Source organism: Solanum pennellii, chromosome 8, assembly GCF_001406875.1.
Source record: "Solanum pennellii chromosome 8, SPENNV200".
NCBI lineage: Eukaryota > Viridiplantae > Streptophyta > Magnoliopsida > Solanales > Solanaceae > Solanum > Solanum pennellii.
This window is the reverse complement of record NC_028644.1, coordinates 24,307,432-24,327,333: the sequence shown is the minus strand read 5'-3', so window position 1 is coordinate 24,327,333 and position 19,902 is coordinate 24,307,432. Positions and strand designations below refer to the sequence as shown.

At 39.6% G+C, this 19,902-nt stretch overlaps 1 pseudogene; it reads left to right on the top strand.

Annotated features, from left to right (window-relative positions):
* Positions 1-15,739: 15,739 nt before the first annotated feature.
* On the top strand, positions 15,740-18,725 carry LOC107027544 (annotated as a pseudogene).
* The last annotated feature ends 1,177 nt before the right edge of the window (positions 18,726-19,902 follow it).

Here is a 19,902-nt window from a genome sequence, read left to right as displayed (position 1 = left end):
GTTCGATCATTGACAAGTTTAAAAGAAAGGGTGGGCCATTGATAAAGAATCGATTGAAAAAACAATGCTAGCAGATAGTTGTCCTTCGCTTTTGTTTTCAATAATGAAACCCACCAGTTATTATTATTAAGAACTCAAATAAAAGGACAAAAAATTATTATTTAGAAGGCTTGTTCAAAAGAACGAAATTCTTGTGCATATGTGGATGCGTCACTCATTTTCCCAAGACTAGAGAAGGGGATGTTCCTCCAAAAGATGAAAAGTTCTTAGCTTCAAAGAATGACTTGTTTACTTCCTTTGAGCCCTGACACTTCTTTTGTGACTGCTAAAGAAATTTTGTTTGACGAATGGAATCCCAAGATCTTTCTGGACACTATCTCTGTATGCGTCCATTAGGTGGAGTAAACTTTAGTGTACTACTTTGAGATGATATGCCGGACTTGCTCAATTGGTTAACTTAAGAATGTCGAGTAATTGTTGTTCATATCGTCTGAAATACATTTCAACCCTTACAAATCGCAAATACGGGAGTTTCAACTAAGTATTGAGTGGACGGGCGAAAGGAGGTTGGAGATAAATCTGTTCCTCCTTCATCTCATATAAATGGCTTAAAGAACTCACGATAACCTTTGTAAAAGACTAGATCATTTTCAACAGATATAGTTAGGTCAAGTTAGGTCGCAGTCCTATCAGAGGGCGATATAAACGTTTGCAACCTTTTAGTCGGCGATCACAATGTCATCACCGAGAATGACTTTCTGAAAACTTTTACCTCTATATACTTTATATACTTACTCAGCCGCACACTTGCATACTAGCATAGGTGGAGTTAGTTTAAATGCTGACGTCAAACCATTTAGCCTGGTTGGGGGTTGGTGTAACAGGTATTTGCGAAGGAAGAATGATCTTCATTTCCCCTCGACATAATTATCCCTAGAAGTCGCCCTAAAATACCTTGACTCTTACGGGCTACGTTTCAACGAAACGAGAGTAAGGCTTTCTCGACGATATAACATACTGACTACTTGGAGAGGGGAACCTAGTTAACGGAGTTCACGAGGAAGCGACTTTTTGTTAGTGAAGCGAGGCCTCACACATCAAACCATATTTTATCTTATGGAATCGAGTGAGGTTTAGATAGATTATACCACAGCTTGTGTTGTGGTGAGACGAACGGACGAAGCTAGAGGCTACCTTGCTTTCTTTTGCTTATTGAACAAGAAGGATTATTAGACCTATTAATTATTAATGGACTATAGTGAACCATATGGAAGAACCTCGTGGTATACCTTTGCCTTGCTAGGAAACTGAGATCACACTCTTTCCTACTCTAGACAAGAAGTACAGGATACGGATTATAACCAAGCCTGCTGCTCTGTACAGAGTAATGATTCAAGGATTTCAAACACTTTAATGGACTATAACAGCTGAGTAGTACAAGTACAGTAGCCTTGAGTGACTCTTGGCTGCCTTCAGTGATAGATGCAATTACTTGGACGATTCTATTCCTACGAATAAAGACTGCAGAGGAAGGCATTGTCATGAGACCCTCCCTCCGGGATAGACAAAGAAAAAGAATCCTAAGTGGCTTCTTGTTTGGGGTATCTGAACCGTATTCTTGTTCGGACGTTTGAATAAACCTCATCTATTTATTTACGGCAAACCTTGACAATTATTTCCAAGTGAAATTGATTGAATGCACGATCACGAGCCATTCCCACCGACCTATCATAACGTCACATCTCATGAGTCTATCATGCTAAAACAACTAATGCTAAGAATGCTTCACCCTGACTAGCTAGACATGGAAGGTAAATAAGTAAGAGACGGATCTAGGGCTTCTCCGACTTCTTATTCATAGTTGAGATACTCCCAACCTCCACCAGCAAGTAGCACTAGAGTTAATCATAACGGTTCGATCTGGGGGTCAGGAGTAGAGATTGTAGTATCATAGGCAATGCTCTTTGATCACCGTCACGAGATTTTACTATATCTAATCAATCTCTTTTTTTCATGGAGTTTGGAATCTTAATGCTATACTTAGAGTGGATCTAGAAATCCCCAGGTAGTTGTAGTTGGCTTGGTGAAATCTGATAAGCGATTGGCTTTAGAAATGCAAAAGGCGGCTTAGCCAACCTAGACATCGTAACTGAAAGTCCTGCCTACTTCTCTTCTATGCTTAGGGTACTCCTAGAATACCTTATTATTGCTGGCTTGGGAAAGACCCGCGTGCTATGGATCCCACTAATAGAATGGGACTTTAACCAACCTTCCATGGTCTAGGTTCAAGGACAATACGGATTGTGGCTTGGAGTATCTAAGGAATTGTTGTCGTTTAGTGTGACAACACTCTTGCTTCATGGACCTAATTATTAGGGACGGACTCGCTAGTGTCCCCGGGGTGACACTACATATTGAATTGCCCATAAGACTATTTTTCCACGGGGCTGAAACCATAAAAACTTTGGCCATTACTTTAAGCGGCGGAAGATTTGTATAGAGGATCGGTTGGAACGGTTTTACATTCATGACAATCAAGAGATTGGCTTGAAAGGCTTTCCAACTAGCCATAGTACCATTGCAAGTTTTCCTCCTTCTTTACTCGATCGCACACACTTGTTCCCACTTTGGGAAGGGAACTTTGTTGGAATTCCAATTTCAAAGAAAACACATGTGATAGGCAAGACATTAAGAAGGACTTGTTCTTGAATTATATGGAACATTAACGGTCTTACGTAATTTATCATTGCCCCCAGGAGAGGTTTGCAAGTAGATCTATTCAAAGCACAGTGAGGCAAAGCGAGTAACATGTATGCCATCCCTAGTTAAATAAGCAAAGGAACGACTATCTACAACCTCTCCTTTCATTTTTCCTTAAAACAACCTATTTGTTCTTAAAGAAAAGAAATCTAAGACACTTTTTCGTGGCAAGAGTTGTGTTGTAGCATCAATAGAAAAGTTATTTAGCAGTTGATTTAGCAGCTTCTTCCCTAAGACCGTCTTCAAAATCAGAGCTTATTCTAATAACACCAGCAAGAGGGGATACTCACCTAAGAGCAGATATGTCGACATTTTTCCACGTTCAAGCTGCTAATAAGTAAACGACTTCTCCGTAACTTGTTCTTATTCTTAAGCCCTTCGTGCACCATAGCTGTCGTAATTAGATATCAAATTTCTCCCTCTTAATGATAATTACTTTCCTTGGGCGGTTGTGCAAGACGAATTCACACTGTAGGATATTAATTTATAAAGTCAAAATCTTTATCTAGCTTTACACTAGCTATTCCTCATTTCCCGTTCGTATCTTATTCCAAATCTGTATTGAATCTTAAGTTAAGTACTTTCAAAATATTAATTACAAAATCTATAAGCTATCTCAATAGTCATTGCCTTTTTTGACTTTCGTCTTCCATTAGAATTACCTATTCGTAAGACAAACTATACAATGTAACTAGATCCAACTCTCTCGAGTTCTTTGCATTTAGCTCGCTTGGTTCGTCTGTTCATCGATCATTGAAGGAAAGCGTTTATGGCTAGCATATTTTCTTCTGCCTATCTGTATACTATGAATTTTCTCTTGCCCAGGTGTTCATCCTGGTCGCGGTAAAGGTTTGTGGGAGACTGGTCGAGAATTTCAGATGTTCATCCTGCATTATGAGGGACAAGCGGTGGAAGAGGAATGTTTCATCATGGATGTAGATTTCCCAATCATAAGGTAATAATGGATGTAAAATTACCATTTCCCTAGTGTGTTTTCATTAGACTAAGGATTGAATTCTCCGACGTAAGAAAAGTGGAGATAGGATAAAAATCCCAAAGGATATTTACAAAGACTACTAAAAAAGAGCACGGACTTGGCTTCATGTCGGGAATGGAAGAGCAGCAAGAGACAGGGCTAATCTTTGTTTGACTACTATATTTATTTGAATTATGATTTATATCCTCGAGACGCTTTTGCTTAAGATACGGGGTAAGAAAGAGAGAGCTCGTGGATGTATAGTTTTTATCAAATTGATTCCTAACAGGAATAGGATTGGCAAATGTTACTGTGCATAACACATTTAATTTTAAGTGGAATGAGGATAATGCACTTTCCTCTTTCATTCGTAGCTGGATTAGTCATTTGGTTGGTCTAACTTGAATTAGTTTAGTTTTTTACTAAGCCTCATCTTAGTTCTATATACTATTAGCTCCTTGATTACTTATAGAATAAAATAAACATTTTTGAATCACCATCTACGGCCCCTCGATCTTATTATCTTAGTAGCAGTCGTGGAAGTTATAGTAGTTCTAGCAGAGTAAGCTAGAAGATGACCAATCTTCCTATCATGATATATGAATTGTGGTGACTCGGATGGCATCTGATTAACTAGCGCAGGAGAGTGAGTTCCCGCTTGTCATTTTTTCTTTTATGAGGCAAGTATTTCAAAGCACAAGAACAACTTATAATCGGTACCGCCATCCATGTTCAAAGAACAGATGCAACTAACTAACGGGCAAGCAGAATCCGCGGGTTAGGAGGCTGCCTTTAAGTGAGAGGGGCCCCCTCATTTCATACAAAGGAAAGAAGAAAGATGGGACTGTTGTGTCGATAACATTCTATTGAGAGTTCACCTCTTTAAGTATAGGTCAGGAAGAAGTCATCCCCAAGGAAAGAATGAGTCTTCGGCGAGACGGTGCCCACTACCTATTCTAGAAATCTCTTTTCACAAAGCTCGTAGGTCATTATGAAATAAACCAGTTGTTCCTCTCTCGTTGGTTGATCTACTTTGTTCCTCAAATAAAACGGTTTAAGAGCCCATACTAATGAATAGGGGAACGGAACCATAAACTAAGGTGATCGACATTCCTCTTCCGATTCATTGACTATTCTCACCTTTTACCGATCAATTTAGTCTGCCCCTCTCCTTTACTGGTGATCTAGTCCTCGTTCTTCATTTATCAAATATGATATATTGATATATGCTTATCTAAGGTGTGGGGAGGGAAAGTTTCACATAAGTTTCCCCATTCCCGAGTTACATAAGGGAAAAGGGTCTTTCACAATTATGGTTGGACGCGGCCTGTACTTTTAGTGAGCAACCAAACTCTCTTCTATTCCTAGGGAGTTACTTTAGAGCTTAAGATTCTTTCTTTTGTAGGTGAATCTCGATTTCTATTCCTACCTAAACAAGAAAGGGTTGTCCTCTCTCTCAACAAATGTTGTTCTCCCTCTATTTCCTTCTGCCGATGGTTTAGCGAATCCGTTCTTCGTATTTTTCAGACGTTAGGTCTTGGTTGTTTCTAAACAAAACCAATTTCGATGGATGGGGGAAGAAGAGGAATCAAAATTAGAATCGGAATCTTATTCTGAGAAAAGGTATGTTGCATGGGAATCTGGCCAAGTTAATTAATCGGGTTTTAGAGAACACAGCCCAAGCAAAAGTTGGTTTCAGACTACTATCTGACCCTAGCTGAATGGTTTGATTTTTAAAGGAAAGATGGGTTTGAAACAGGTACCAAATTGTCTGGTTAAGGTGGGGATGGTTCTGCCCCTTTCCCCACGAAATTGCTCTGATTAACCGAGACCTTGTGTTCTATCAAGATTTATATGCCTCCATGCTAGTCGGACGGGAAGTAAGGCTTACCTAGGGCACCTAGTCAGAAAAGTCCTAATCAGGTTACCCTAGATAGAATAGGGCTCAGTGCAATAGTAAATATAGTAAATATAATAAGAGAAGAATTAGCGTAAGAAAATCCTAGTCTTTCCCTTACCAACGAGTTAGTACCCTTTTTTCTATTTTTAGTTGAGTAGGTGTTCAATGTGCCCCGTGTGTATAAAAAAGATTGAAAGGGTCAACAATCCCTTACTTTAGTAAGAAACCTCAGGTCCCTTACTTGTCAAAGTAAGCAAGTCAACTCTCTTACTTGTTTTTGTAAGCTATTTCTTTACCGTACTTGAGTAAGTAAGCATGTAAACGACCATCTCTCCGCAGGTAAAAGACTAGAGTAGACCCCATATTGATGTTGACATCTAGGTTCACTGATTTTGAAAAACTAATGGAGATAAGTTCGATAGATTGCTTTCTCGTGGAAGTACGGAAGAAGTTCATTGAGTTAGAGTCCATAGGCAAACTTCTTAGGATGTCTTTTCCCCGTTCCCAGTTCCTTTTGAAGACCCATAGTAGCCGCAAAGCAACATTCTGCAGACCCAGAGTAAAAGAGTGAATTTAAAGAATGAGTTTCAAAGTGTTTACTAACATTAAAAATATACTTTCTACAGCTTACAACTTTAGCTCTCCGAAGATAAATTCTTCTCAAAAGGTGTTGACCATTCTAAATGTGTCTTCAAATTTACTCTTTCTAAGCGCGGATTCATTTGATTAACTGTGCCACCTTCTTTGTAGTAGTTGATTAACTGCATCAACCGCAAAGAAAGTGATGACCTATTCTCTAGAAGCAGCAGGGGCAAGCCCAAACATCTAAACCTTCCATGGGAATTTTGGAAGAATTCTATTTCCTTATGGAATCAGTCCCAAGAGAGGCTACAATTACGAGAGCAGTTACCCTTCTAACCTTAACAACGGTTATGTCCTTCTTCTATCATCGGGTATAGGAACCTTGGTAGGAATGTTGGAGGGTTCTCGGCAGGTAGGTTTTATTCTAGTCTTGTTACCTTTGCATTGGATGATTCAAGACATCCTCGCAAAGACGCCATCTTTGTTAAGTAACTTTTATAGACCTCTTTTTCTTAAATACATTAATTGGAGTTTTGAGACCACTGCAATAAATGATCTTTTGAGACTCTGGTTTGTTAACAATAGTAACTCTTTTTTCCTTACTTTAATAAGTAAGCAAGTAAACTACTTTCACGGGTAAGGATCATCTTACCTATGAAAACGCATAGCCTCGATAGTAGTTTAAGGCAATAAAGTGTGATCCATCACATGTGCCAAGGAGATGGCGATTAACATTGAATTCTCTCCTCTTGTTTTAATATGAATTGACTCCGTGTCGATCACTTTCTTCGTAGGTCCTTACACAACTCCTCTTGTCACTTGTCACTATGGCCGAAGTTTAGCAAGCCTGTCTCTAGATATAAATAGTCATTCCTTTCTTTCCTTTGTTAGAGAATAATCTCTCTCTGGTCTAGTAGGAATTCCATCTCTTCTATAGTCATGCCTGTAGTCAGCCAGGGAGTGAGAAAAGTCGCTTTCAAGACAGTACAATACCACTTTCTCCTCAAATCGGATATTGGACCCTGTTATCAAATTTGTTCTTTCAGCTAGGAATGGACTATATGTACAAAACCGGTTGAAAGCTCTCCAACGGTAGCTATCGAACGGTCAAATTGTCTTTTCTTTGGTCTGTCAATGAACTTTCTTCCCGGCCTTGATTAGAAATCACAACAATCTAAAACTTTCAAAAGAAATTGAATATGATTGTTGCAACTGTTCATTGCTTAATTTCACAATCATAGATGTCGTCACAGGAGAATATTTGGAGGACTTATTAAAGGCATTTCTGGGGGATTTAGAAAAAAACACTATCATAGGTTATGATATCCTTGTTCATCCTTATCTCATCTACCTTGAAAAATCAACTTCAGGTCTTGATTCGTCCTCCGCAAGAATAGAATGAGTCGGTTCCCCTTTCCGTCTTTTGGTAGCATAAAGAAAATAGATTCAAATTGACAAACCAAAAAAAGTATGATAAAAAGGGGGAATGTGTACATTAGTCCATGTGCAACAAACAAAGTACTAGGATAGCACCGTACCCTCATAATTCTCAAACTTTGGCATATCTTGATCAGTGGAAACTCACTCGGTTTGCGCGTCTATCGGGGCACGATACTGACTTTCATATTCAATTGTATAAGGAGTGTAGTCCACTTCTTAAATAGTGAATAGAATTCACTCTATACCGATATCCCTGGAATAACTGTAATATAAACTCCATCTTAGTCTACCTGATTTTGACTTTGACTTGAAAGAGTAAATTTTTGCCTCTATTTTTGAAAAGTCAGGACCTGTTGGGGAATCTATTCTAGACCCACCTGTCGTCCCTAAATATATCATACTCTTTCTTTGTCTCTTCAACAGATCGGTTGATATGAAATAGAATGAAATCATTGACAAAGTCGTCGGTATACTATTATCCAGACCTAGGAAGGGCCAGATATGAATTAGAAAGAGTAACTTTGCTCATAGGAGAAAGGGTTCTCGCTAAAGCTAGAGAAACTCTTTTTCGCGATATAGGTGTAATTTCATTAATTCAGTACTAAGGTCTTCCGTCGTCAAATGAATCAAAAAAATAAGGCTGGATTTTCGCCGTGCTCATTTTTTCAGTTATAGGGCGGAGAGAGTGAGGCAACTGAAACTTTTATAGTCGAGTTTACGCACTTTCCTCCTCTATCGATAAGCTTTTCATATCCGTAGTTTTAATCAAGAACCATTGCAGGGGAATCCATTTTAGATATGGAGAAAATCCCGCGATGCATATGCTTTATTCAGGGCTGAAGGAAGAAGTAAGCGCAGCAGCTATTGGACTTCTTTGTTGTATGGCAGCAGTATAAAAGAAAAAAGCTACTCACTCTACTTTAACTAGAAAGGAAGAAGTGAGAAAAGGTGACTAGCATACGGAATTGAGACTAGTAAAGTAAGATGTCGGAACTCTTGTTTTCGTCTTGTCTTTACTCTTCCCCCCATCCTCTCGTCGCCTATCCGCTAAACTCTGATACCTTAATCTTCTTTTGTTTAAAGTTTATTGGACATAAATGAACCTGAATAGACGTACCTGCCGCTTATGATTTCAGCCATGTGGGTTTAGTTTCATAATGTTATTACCAGACTACATTTATAGAATTTGGTCTATCTATATTACAAGTTTCTGATTTCACGATCAATATCTAATTATAGTAGAAAACCTACTTTCATAATAAAGAGAAGTTGGGGACATAATAAACCTCCTACTATAACAGCAGTTCCCTGGGACCGGAAGGGGAAAGATTAAATCTTGAAAGACTGAGCACCCGGCTAGTAAGATCGGGAGGTTTATATAAGACGGAATACAAAACATCTGAGGTCATCTTCGATCACGAGGAGAGAAGAGTGGACCATTGAAAGCCTCAATTTCTATCCGCCAAAGGTAGAGAGTTCTATTTCAAATCCAACAATTTATTGACCTACAAATCTTCTATTACGCAACTCAACCGTTCTCCGCAAGCTCTTTCAGCTGTTGGATGCACAAAACAACCTATTTCCCTTTACGACGACTCGGTGACCTTTGACATGTTACACCTGGTTTGACGTACTTTTGAATTTCGCCATTCACTCGTGCTGTTGGACTGACTATTGACTTCAAATTCAACCTTGATATCGAGCCCTGCCTCTCACCTTTCGGTTCAGTACAAGGAAAGACTAAAAATAAAAAAGGAAGATTTCGGCGAACACAAGCCCTCGGGACTTGACACTTAAACATCGGGAATCTTGCCCCAGGGTCCTTTTGGAACTGCCGTATTCCTTTCCAAGTGGAAATCCTCCTTTCTTTCCCCTTTGACATGTGCCAAACTCGACTTTTGTTGTTGCCAAGTTGAATTATTTTATTCAACCTCGGTATCCGCAACAAAGACATCCATCTCAGTCAAATGAATCTTTAAATTATCATATTCAAACATGACTCCGATCACTGTTTCTAGTTGACATTATCTCAGGTGACAGGGGCAGAAGAACACTTCACAAAATGCACTCTGACAGCGAGCGAGATCTTTTAAATTCAATCAGAACAACACTGGGTGGGTAAGATATCAGATTCTTGTATGAGTCACGTGGATCACAAAATCGATCTATGATTTAAAGTCCACTCATTTATTTTGAGAAAACCAAATCAATTGGATTTTTTACCGGCGAGCTCCAACTCGAAATTTTGATTCATAAAACTTGCCATCAAATGTATATTCATCCGTCTATCAGCTGCGCCTTCTTTAGTGAATGAAACAGGGACTCATTTCATTGGTAGCAAGGATAGGAAGAAGGGGTTCAATAAGGCTGATGTTGAGGTTTTTGTTCTAACTACTAAGGAAAGGCCTCGTTTTGGTCCTGTAGAATGAATGTGAAAAGCAAAATCCTTAGAATTGTATGATTCAGATACCTAACAAAATGAAACAATAAAATATTGGGATAGCTGGGATGACCTATTTCAAGAGCAGGTGATCCACCTTTTTGTCCGCTTGGGAGGGCTGACTCGGATAGGTTAGATACGAGGAAAAGAGCCCATAAAAGAGAGTTCGGATACCCTATCCGATATACTTCACGATGCGGAGCTGTCAAATAGCTATGATAGGCAGTTTGTCATTAGAATATCTATCCTAGTAGGAAGGTGGAAAGAATATACTATACATTATAGGAGAATCAAATAATAGGCCTGTTGGAACTATATCAAGATTAGAATGACAAGGAATATTCTATCCCTATACAATAAGTTGGGCTCTAGTCTTCCCGCCCACCTCATTAATATCTGGAGGGAAGAATACGATGGTAGCCTAATGATAAAGGGACAGCGACATTGTAAATATGGTATCGTTCTTTTTTATCACCCAGGATGACGAACACTACTTTAAATAATGCATAGTGAAGAATTCGCCAGACCGCCTAACAAGTTGAACCTTCCTCTTATAGAACGGCTAAGCCACAAAAGAATGTTCCTTGTTTCCAGCTATCCTCATGAGTCATTTTGTTGTAATATGTCTCTCGATAAGAAGCTTTCTTTTGATCTGGGGTAATCTCGTCTTCTTGAAGAATTACGGATTCCAGAACCTGATAAGGGAAAGCGATTCTACTCTAATTGCATTCATCAGTTCGATGAGAGTGAGAATATAAAGGAAGTCTGGAGGAAGAATGGAGTATATCATTACCTCTAGTGTACAACCCTACTCTTGCACCCCTTAATCCCATATCTACTACTTAGTCTAGCCCTTAACTGCTTCTATATCTTAGGACAACCCTGGTCTCTGAGCAACGTTTTATAGTATTCATATCTATGGAAAAAGGAAGCTCCAAGAGGATTCTAAAAAATTCAATCGAGCCAAACAACAAAAAGAGAAAGAAAGAATACCTTTCTTAGCTAGCCTAGTATGCTATAAACCTTTAGGGAACAAGAGCAAGATCAAAGACATTCCTTTCCTTCTTTTATACCCCACTAATATTAGTTGCTCTTCTTTCTAGGGATCTAATGGTCATAGACCACCTTCTTATGACTATGTTGAAGAATTCATTCCCCCGTTTGAGTTCTCGAGTGAAAGGGCCAAGCTATAGGAAAACACACGTTTATCTCGCAAAATATCTAGTTTATCCTAAAGCAGCATTTCTCGAAGTAGCATTCACATAAGTAGAGGATGAAACCCTTTCTTGTGTATCCCGAAAAGGGTTTATTAATCACTCAAACGAGCCTTTCTAACCGCAGCTTAATCGGCATCTCTATCCATATGTTTATGCACAGGGTCATCCAAATTTGAATGTATAGAATATATTGGGGAATCTCTATCTAATCCTTAATTGGATAAATCTAGTATAGTGGGTCTTATTCCGATGCGTGAAAAAACATTATAAAAGGCATCTCGGTGAAAGAGGACTTAGAAACATAAGGCGAGCGCCAAAATGCAAGCACAAACTGCTCGCACAAACACACATGATATGGGGGTGTGGGGACAAGCAGGACACCACTTTTACCAGATATGAGTCCGGAAGACCTAAGAGCCTGCCACTAGAACCCAACTCTTAAGAGGCTAAGGTCTATGGAGCTACTGCAAGAAGTAATCTTCACCTGTAACCTTAAGGAATACAAAAATTACCCAGATTTCGTAGAAAGGACTTTTCCTGCTATTTATTCCTACATCCCTTTTATACGTTAACTAGCTAACTCAATGGGACATCAACAGCGGGAAACCCAAAAGGAAGACCGACCTGGTTCACCCACTCAAGCAGCAAAGACCTCTTTATCTTCGCGAGCTTTCGTAATGTCTATAACGAATGCTAAGAGCCTCGTGAAAGGCTATTGGGATCGATCCCTTCAACCCTCCTTGGGGTGGAATGTTGTAAGAGAAAATATAACTATCTTATTATAATCTTTTTCAACCTACCCAAGCTAAGGAAGTAAAGCAACCAATAGCCTTTTTACCTACTATGCCTTTCACCGGGTGAGAAAAAAGTAGTTACCTTTAGTCCGTCTTCCTTATTAATTATTGATAAGGCACACGGGAAGCATTATCCTTATAAGAGTATTGCTAAACAAAAGATATTCTTTTTCACATTCAACCATGGGAGGGAACTTGAGAAATTAAAGCTACGCCCTCTTTTTCTTCTGACTATGAACAGTTGACAGCTAATGATATCTACTTTACTAAGCCAGTTCGATATGTTAAGGTCCATGCTTGAAATGAAAAAAAAAAGGAAGGGAGGGGGTCGCCCAAACTTTTGGAGATAGGATGGAAGATAAAAAAGATATATTTAGAATAATAAGGAGAATCTATTCAAATTCATATTCGAAAATGGGATTATCAACTATAATTGACTAGAAATACCAGCCAATCTACTCTCTTGGTCTCCCCCCTTGTAACATGAGAAATCATAAGAGAAGAAGAAATCGTCGCGTAGAAAGTCATGCTTAATATCTCCTCCATCATTGTTATATAAGAGGAAAAAAACGAAAAGCTTACTTTTAGGTAGTGGACTAAGCGCTAAGAAGTGAATATTATGCTACTCTGACCATATTCTTACACATGCAAGTCGATCCTTTGTTTTTGAAGTTCGAATGAGAAGGTGAAAAAGCAATGGTAGAGGAATTGGTCAACTCATCAGGCTCATGACATAAAGATTGCAGGTTCGAAACCTGTCCCAATCTAATTAGTGAAACATTGTTCACCGGGATAGAAGGTCGGTCCCAACCCGTATACAAAATAGGGCTACTGTTCAGTCTTTGTTGGTTCCACCTCTTTGCAGGGTGATGACACCAGTACCTCTGGAGCACAGATGACCATTTTTGTCACTATTGAATTCAAACTTAGAGCTCCTTTCAATATAGTCAAGTGGCTTTCACTCCTTCTACTCTAAATTACTGTGTGCCTATTTGGAGCTTTTAACAACCAAAGTCAAAGTTTGTTTGTATCAAGATCGGCATGCCTTCTAGTTGTAGTTGACTATAAGCGCACCTGAACTATCCATAGTCATCTATTAATGGTCTTGCACTCAATAGTCAATCAATTTGTTTTTCAGCTTACTATCTCACGCTTCAACTATTTGTTTATATTGTGTGTGAAGTCTAAATAATGGAAAGTGCCTATGCTTTGCAAGACTACATAGGGTACAAGATCGAAGAGAATTCATTGGATGGATGCCTGGACATTGATAAGGAAGGATTCTCTCAGAGGCGAAAGGCCATGGGAGATACCATATATTCCATGGATCTCCGATTGGGAAAACGCATCCAAGATTTGTGGATATTCTGTGCTCATTGGATTTTTCAAACTTAGTAAACAAAAACATTTTAGTAGCTAAAGGAAGGGAAATCAACCGAGAATCTGTTAGTAGCGGCGAGCGAGAGCGGATTGGGGGTTGAAGAAAAACAAACACAAAGCTTCGTTCCTCTCTTTTTAAGCGAGCTACTTCGTTCCTCAACAAAGTGTTCACTTCTTTTTCACCAGATTTCCTTCGATTTGTTTTGGATTAGATGATGGAAAAACCAGCAATCTAGGGTTTCAAAGCTTCCTTATTTAGAAAGTTGAAAGGGTTTTTTGATAGATGTTGAGGTTCAGTAAGGGGGAAAAGCGTGAAGAGCGAAGCTAGCCGCGCTAGCCTAGCAACATTTTTCAGCAACAATCTACGGTCTAATGACCCCAAAACCTAGGTTGGGGCAAAAACTCAAAAATCAGAAACATTGGGTTTTCTTCCTCTCCTTTTAGTCGAGTGAATTCGTACCTTTCCGTTTAGGTGAGCTACTTCGTTCCAAACCTTTTTCTAATAATAAGGTAAGCATGAAATCTGCCACCCTTTAAATTAAATAGAACTGGCGCAGGGAACTGTAATTTTTAAAAGATTAGATGATCTTGACAAAAAAGGTGATAGACCTCTAGATTCGTACCCATGATTCTATCCTTCCTAGTAAAACGCGGTGTCTGCGAATTCTGATCGCTTTTACGCAAGAAAGGGCGACCACCTTCTAAGCCTAAGTATTTAGCAATGACCGATAGCGTACAAGTATCGTGAGCTTAGATCCTTTACCTGATGTAAAGTGCACTCACTCTAACGGCGTACCTATTGCATGATGGGTCAACGAGGAAATGGGAACACTAGTTTAAGACATTAGGTATAGGCACTTTCAAGAGATGGAATATTCTTGTTTTTCCTATTAGACCCGAAATTGACCGATCTAGCCATAAGCAGGTTGAAGAGAGATCTAACATGCTTTGGAGGACCGAACCCACGTATGTGGCAAAATATGAGGATGACTTGTGGCTAGGGGTGAAAGGCAAACCAAGATTGGATATAGCTGGTTTTCCGCTAAATCTATTTCAGTAGAGCGTATGATGTCGATGGCCCGAGGTAGAGCACTCAATAGGCTAGGGTGGCCTCATTTCGCCTTACCAACCCCACGGAAACTCCTTATATAGGCCTAGATCGTTCGTACAGACAGAATTTTTGGGTGCTAAGATCAAAAGTCGATAGGGAGCAACCTAGATCATACGGTAAGGTCCCTAAGAAATCACTTAGTAAAAATGAAGTGATCGAGTGATGAAAACAAGGAGGTGGGCTTTGAAGTAGACATCCTTTGAACAAAGTGTAATGGCTCACTAGCCTAGCTCCATGGCACAAAAAATGTATCAGGGCTCAAGTGATTAACCAAAGCGTCGAGACCTTGAATGATTCTTTTTCAAGTGTCAGTAGCGGAATGTTCTGTCAAGTGAGGAAGGTTTTTGGTGTCAAGACTTAGAGATATTAGAACTGAGAATGCTGATATGAACGATCGCCTGCAAGTGGAAGGTTTTCTGTTTTGTCAATCTACGCAGAGTGAATTGGTCCATAAGGAACTCCCGAAAAGGCTGCCATCCTTTGGGTACACGAAAGAGACAAAGTTGCTTTGACTACATAACTATGCCTCTCGTTTGGAGCAAATTGGATGATCAGGCCGAGGGCTGCCCCCTCTTCCCCTCACTCTCCTTTACCCAATATGAATCTTGAGTAATCAAAGCCATTCTGACTTGGACTGGGTCAGGCGCCCTATTCGACTGGCGCTTCAAAAGGCGAAACTCTAGATCTTAGATCGGATAACTCTCTTCAGTAGGGTCCTTTAGTCTTTTTATTAGAGTAAGTGTCATAAGGGAGCACAGCGTACCGCCCTTCCATAGTCACGAGTCTGTTTATAGTCGCGACTGTTGTAATAGTCAAGAAGGTTGAAACTTCAAGAAAAAAACTTTGAATTGGGAGGTAGATCCTCCAAGTGAACTTACTATACCCCAAACCCACACCGGTTAACAAGTAGAGTGTACTATGGCTCTTGAGAGAACCATGTCGAAGGAACTCACCAAAATGACCCCATAAATTCAGGAGAAAGGGTGCTCTCCTATCTTCTTATTAGGAAAGAGGAACATACCAGGGGTTAGTGGCTGTTTATTAAGAACACACGACTCTGCTAAGTGGTAACACGATGTATAGAGTCTGACACCTGCCCGGTGCTAGAAGGTCGGAAGGAGAAGTGTTACAAGCTTTGAATGGAAGCCCCGGTAAACGGCGACAATAACTCTAACTGTCCTAAGGTACCAAATGTCCTTATTGCAGAAGTAGCAACCTTCACGAATGGTGTAATGACTGCCCCGCTGTCTCCGACATGGACACGGTAAAATTGTATTCTCCATGAAGATGTGCAGTACCAACGGCTAGATAGTAAAACCCCGTGCATCTTACCTATAGCTTCGTAGTGACAACCCTAATCGAATGTGTAGTATAGGTGGGAGGTGGTGACACACAACGACCAATCCTGAAAGACCACTCTTTCGTCTAAGCATACCTAGCCGCCGCACCGATCATTCGAGGGGAGGCGGCACTGCGAGGTGGGTAGTTTATCTTGGGTGGATGATTCCTAAAGAGTAACGGAGGTGTGCGAGGGTAAGCTCAAGCTAAGATTCTGCTCGTGAGAGTAATGGTATAAGACTGCCTGACTGTGAGACTGATTGGTCGAACATAGACGAAAGTTATCCATAGTGATCCGGGAGTCCCGTGTGGAAGGGCTCTCGCTCAATGGATCAAAGGTACATCGAGGATTATAGGTTGATGACTCCCATGAGCTCTTATCGATGGAGTCATTTGGCACCTCGATGTTGACTCATCACATCCTGGAGTAGAAGAAGGTCCTAATGGTTTGGTTGTTCGCCGATTCAAGTGGTACGTGAGTTGGGTTTAGAACGTCGTGAGAAAATTCGGTCCTATCTACCGCTGGTGGTAAAGGGAAAACTGCGAGGAGCCAACCATTGTACCAGAGAACTGGGTTGGGATAACCTATGGTGTATCTATTTTTATGCAAATAGCAGCACCGGGCAGCTAAGTTGGTATGGAAGAACTGTTGTGCCGCGGGAAATCCTTCTCTATACAAGTTCTCGGATGAGGTGTTTTGAACAGAACTTCGATAGGCAAGAGGTTTAAGCACCGCAAGGTGTGAAGCAATTTTGTACTAAATGAAACGACTTTCACTTTCCATAACAATAATAACAGAAAGTCAACCTATTCCTGAAATTGCGGTCAGTCTCGCTACCTCTTTAGTTGCCACCCCCTACTTTCTCATTCACAATTACCACCTTAAGAAAGTCGCCCCTATCTCAAAAAGGGATTATGCATTCCACGACTTTCTTATGTTATGGGGTATCGAATATTGAATTTAGCTACCCTAGTCAGCGAGCTTTAGAAAATTCTCCTTTCACCCATGCTTTCCGTCTGTCAAAAACAAACTAAATCTATACCTCTTCACTACTCGTACAGGCTAGACGGAGTGAATATATATTGAGGGAATATTTTTGCCTCAATAATAAACAATGCCTCAACTTGATAAATTCACTTATTTCACACAATTCTTAAGAGGTTCTACCTCCCATTATATTTGCAAGTAAGAGTTGATTTATATTATATAACACGGCCTAAGTTACGGCGGGATCTTTTTATTCTGAAATTTTTTACATATCCTTTATTCCTACTGAGTTTTGTATTTAAGATCTATCATTATGTCTTTGATGGGATTCTACCTCATTCCCGGTTTGATATTGTTCCATCCGAGCTCCTACTCCTGGACCACTATATAAATCAACCTGATAAGGACCCTGAATGGGTGGAATTTGTACGACAAGGCCCACAAACCCAAGGACTTTCACCCAATGATTTGGAGGACATGGTGTGCAATTTTTTAGAAATAGAGTTTCGTTTTTCAAGTCGTGACTAGATTTCCTCTCTCTATCACCTTTTTTATTATGGCCGGGAGGATCCCCAATTCTTCGTTGATACAAAAGACCTGGATTTCATACTGTGGGTACACCTTGAAACCTTTGAATTCAATCACCCGGCTCTATGACAGGTCTCGGAAAGCTTGTGTGGGGATAGAGAGGAATCCCCATTCTATGCAAAAGTCAAAATGAACCAGGCAGAGCATTCCAAGGGATTTTAAAAATAAAAGCACCAAGACCAATTGGAAATGCACGATCGCCGAGAGTTAGTTAAGTTATGGAAATCCCTTCAAAGCAGGAACTCTTTTCTAAGCGAAAGAATGCCTATCTAAGAGAAAAACTTTTTATTCTCACCAGGGAAGCCCCATAACATTATTTTTTGAAGTTCTTATTTTTGTATTTGTTCAGTTATGATTGGTGTAGTTATTCTGTTTTGATACATAATTATTCCTATTAGTTTTGTTCATTACTAAAATTAATCGAATCCTATCAAATATTTATTTTTTCTCCTTTAAATTACTCATATATATCCTATGAATTTCATTTCGCACCGAAAACTATTCTAGGAGAAGTTTCAATCCATTTCATTCGGGTATTGATTGGTGTTGGTTTAAAATGGTTTACGCATTACTGGTTCTTTGAAGAGTTAATATCTCCTTTCGATAATCCGTTTCTTACGCATCCTTTGGGTTCGTATTTTGTTCGTACACAATCAAAAGAGACCTTCCCGACATATGTTGCAACGTCTCTAATAGCATGCCCTTACTTCGTCTTTCCATTAATAAGTCATCAACTTTGGTGATTTTTGATCCCCAGTTGCTATGGGCAACAAATGATAAATACAATCGATTCCTCCTCCCTAGGTAGTTCCAAATGTTTGGAACTTTCCATACTTCATGGGTGCAACATCAACAAATTCGCTCATGATCAAGTTACAACCTAAGATCTATGACCATATTATGTTAACTGTTCGTATTTCGTTCATTACATCGGTATGCTCCCATGTACCTGTAACTGTGATCCATTTGCCAAAACCAAGGTGTCTTTTTGTAGAAACCTCCACAAACTATCATCGTATTTTATGGTTTTTCTGCTTCTCACAACTGCTCTTTCCAAACCTCCGGATATCTGGTGCAAATTTTTTGCCACATTCCTTATTTCATTGATAATAGAATTGTCTATCTTTGTAGCATCTATTGTACAAGTTCGTGAAGAGGGCTGAACGAGTGGAATGATGGAAAGTGGATTGATCGACAAAAAAGAAGAGTAGCCTCCCTAAAACCTAGCAAAGTCATTATTAATGAATTCCCGAGAAATTTTCAACCAACATATCCGATTCATTTCCGTAACGATTATAACACAAAAGCTTACCACTCCGTGGGGAGCGGGATGAGTGATACATTTGGCAAGCGCTGGTAAAGAACGCAAGAAAGGCTAGAGCTCGGGTATTTATATATTCCATCAATAGAAAGGAGGCAGATTTGAAAGAAGGCCAACCACGTAGGGGGGAGAACAAAAAAACTCATCTTTTAGGAGCAGACCAATCTTCCGTGCCCCTTACTCTCTCCCTATAAAAATGCCTATGGGAAGCGTGAAGATCTAAGCTACTCATGTCGTGGCGAAGGTTAGACCTCATAAAGACAGCGAAGCTAAGGTTTCTTATGTGTTATATACTTGCAATCGAGCGAGAACTTATAAGGAATGCCTTCATTGCCCTTTGAAAAAAAAAAAGAAAAAAAAGAGCTCTAGGGAAGAGAGAAAGTTTCTAAAGTTAATCTAGATCTCATGGAATATGGTAAAATTTCTAAAAAAACTTTCCACCTCTTCCTTTCACAGAAAAAAGAAATTTGGAGATGAAATCGCAATTACATTACTGCAGGCCACAATTGGATTTGAAATACCAAGCCAGAGAAAAGAGGCGTTAATATAATAACTTTCATCCTGATCTCATCTACTGAAAAAGGAAGCCCGCTTGATCACCTTAAGATATTTTTAGGAAGAATTGACATAATTATTATCGTGACGATTGAGCTGCCAAAGAGATTATCCTCTTTTGGGCTAGAAGATAAGATTTATGCAGTTAGAAAAAGAAAAAGAAGAAAGTATTCTGAAGACAAATGCTGTTGGATAGGTAGTTAAATAGGGGGATAAATCTTTTTTCCTCCTTTATATTGAATGTAGTCAATCAATTTGAGTTTATTAAACAAAGAGTCATAGAGATGTGAGAAGTTTTGTTTTCGCTATCAACTGACCTTCCTGTTAGCATTGCTATACTAGACTGGCACCCTAACTGGTACCTATACAGCTACTCCTTGTTAGTTGCTATATATTCAACTTGAGTCTGAGATGTTAACTCCTTCCACTATCAACCGCCTTTGCAGATCTTACTAGTAGCTCTATCTATTGGTACCAGCCAGGGAACTCCCCTTTTTGCGAGCTACTTACTA